Below are 2,866 nucleotides of genomic sequence, written 5' to 3'. Positions count from 1 at the left end.
CAAACAATTAGTCTAACACCACTACTACAAATGCTCCTATTAGCAACGGTATCTTATTTAACTGTTGCTATTAGAACATACTAGCAATGGTTATTGTGGTTTGTTTTTATTAGAAACGATTCTCTAATTAATAAGAATTAAATCTCTTTAAAAAATTGTTATAAATAAACTATGTAAAATCTTAAATATCCAATGTGGATTCAAACAGAAACTAAAGAAGATTTCGCAATGTTAAAAAATTGGAGAAAAGGGAAGTAAATCGTGCGTATGATTTTCGCTTGCGGAAAAAAGAAAGGGAAGGATTAGGGGCGGCAAAAAATTGGGGGAAGTTAGGGGGAATTCTAGGGCGCCTAAAATTGGAGAAAAAAAGTAAAACGACCCCTTTCATATAGAAAGTTTCATTCGCTTCTGATTCCGCCCCCTCAAAGCTCTAACCCTAGCCCTCCTGCCACCGCTGCCATGATCACCTGCTTCAAGAAGAACCGCAAGAAGCGCATCCACGTCAGCGCCGGCCACGGCCACATCGGCAAGCACTGCAAGCACCCCGGCGACTGCGGTAACGCCAGAGGGATGCACCACCATCGGATCCTCTTCGATAAGTACCACCTCGGTTACTTCGGCAAGGTCGGCATGTGCTACTTCCACAGGCTCCGCAACAAATTCTACTGACCCGCCGTCAACGTCGAAATGCTCTGGTCTTTGGTCCCGATTAGGGTTCTTCTCTGTAGTGTTTTTTGAGGGTTAGGGTTTTCTATGGAGATGGGATTCGACGCCATGGCCAACGACACTCCTGTGGTTCCCGCGGTTGCGAGGGAAACCGGGAAGAAGAAGATGGTAAGCTCTCGGTTCGAATTCCAAAATCGAATTTTGGGGCATTTTTTGGATTTTTTGAGGATTTATTGTTTGTTTGGGTGTTTGTAGGCGAATAGGTCGGCGAAATTGAAGCAGTGTAAGCTTGATGCGATGAGGGAGCAATGGCTTTCTCAAGATATTTTAATTTAATGTAGTTTATTTTGTAATTTTCGAAATTGGATGTTTTTATTAATTTTAGGGTTATTGTTTATTGCATGTTGAACAATTGAATCCCTGTTGAAACTGCAAGAAGATCGAATATGAGGCATAGGCCATTTGGCATTGGTGTCCAGGGTTTGTCTGATGCCTTTTTGATTCACAAGAGGTAGTTGCTAATTTTAAGTGATTCCTCAAGGGTTCTTGATTTCAGTGCTATTAAATCAAAATGTAAGTAGCATTTGTTGTCTATGCAGGCTCAAAAGCTGAACAAGGACATATTTGAGACAATATATTATCATGCTTTAAAAGCTTCTTCAGAAATTGCCGCAAAAGAAGGCACATATGAGACATATCAAGGAAGTCCCGTTAGTCAGGTGTGTGTCAGCTTCTGCTTGTTACTAGCATTTAAATAATTATTCCATGAAACCTCATATGTTGAGGCATCAATCTTATGAAAATTATCTTGAGTATTCTGACATAATATTTACTTGCAATTCCTTAAATATAAGGATTTTGGTTTGATATCATATTGATAATATGAAAACATCTAGTTAATATGTATGTCATGAGTGGTTCATGATTATATGATTATATCTTTTAATACAATATTAACCTGCAGAAATGGATAGGAGCTCTATCTACTCAAAATGCGTTGGTGCTCATGCCTCTAAGATTGCCTAATCTAAAAAAATTCATTGTGAGCCTTGAGAGAATGTTAGTGACAATGCCCTGGAACGTCCTTTCGGAAAATGAGTGTACAAATATGTGTAGCCTAGATCAATATAAAGTTTCACTCCACTTGACATTATTTATAGTGTTTTTTCGTATGTAATGGTATTCACGTATTTGAAGTTGTGTTATCCTTTTGTATAATATTTTTGATGCTATACATGAATATGTTTAAAACTATAACTATTTGTGAATATAATGTCAATAACTATTAAAATCTGTAAATGCTTGAATTTTCGTTTTTCTATTTCTAAATTTCTATTACTTTTGGCAGGCATGACATGATATGGATGGAGGTTGCAAGGTGATAGATGGTGAAGGGGAGATTAGTTTGGTGCGATGCAGTGGGAAGAAGAAGCCAGAGACGTGATGAAGGAAAGGCTTGCAACGTTGATAAGACATAGGCACACTGTAGTCTTTATTGTTCAAGTCTACATAATCATGGTTTATTTCTTTTCTGCTGTAGGTCTTATGGGTAGGTTTTAATTTATTAGATTTGCATTTCAAATTTAGAGTTCGAGAGTGTGGAGCGATGAACCATGTAAACCTATGGCCTAAAGAAGTACAGGCTTTGTAATTAGCATATTGTTGGATTTGTTAATAAAACATGTGTCAAACACTTGTTATTTGTTTAATAGAATTGCGTTTAAATTTATTTACAAATGTTATTATTTGTTTCGTGTCAAACACTTGTTATTTGTTTAATAGAATTGCGTTTAAATTTATTTACAAATGTTATTATTTGTTTCATTTTAATGATTGTGAAAATAAGCATGATATTTACGTGGTTATTTTAGCTGTTAATATGCTTTAGCAATGATTAGGATTTCTAACGTGAATATTTTATTGTTTTATAGAATTAAAAGTTAATCCTTATAGCAATGGTTGCCTTCCGTTGTTAATACATTATAGCAATGGTTGAGATTTGTTGACGTGGATTTTTTATTTTTTATTAAAAAATAATATAATAGTAACGGTTGTTACTTTTGCAACGGTTGTACATCGTTGCTATAAGCTAATTGCAACAGCCTTATTAGTAACGGACTAATTGCAATGGTTTTAACCGTTGCTAATCTATTAGAAACGGTCCATACCATTGCTAATAGGCTTATTAGTAACAGTTTGA

General features: G+C 35.8%; 1 long non-coding RNA gene across 1 annotated transcript; it reads left to right on the top strand.

Moving 5' to 3' along the window:
• On the top strand, positions 204 to 2,395 carry LOC109850614. Its single transcript, XR_002249476.1, has 4 exons — positions 204 to 834; positions 922 to 1,177; positions 1,266 to 1,385; positions 2,015 to 2,395. It is a non-coding gene; the product is annotated as an uncharacterized LOC109850614 (long non-coding RNA).

The sequence above is a fragment of the Asparagus officinalis genome, chromosome 7, assembly GCF_001876935.1.
Source record: "Asparagus officinalis chromosome 7, Aspof.V1, whole genome shotgun sequence".
NCBI classification, from domain to species: Eukaryota; Viridiplantae; Streptophyta; class Magnoliopsida; order Asparagales; family Asparagaceae; genus Asparagus; species Asparagus officinalis.
The sequence above is the reverse complement of the archived record's forward strand: the minus strand, read 5'-3'. Positions and strand labels throughout refer to the sequence as shown.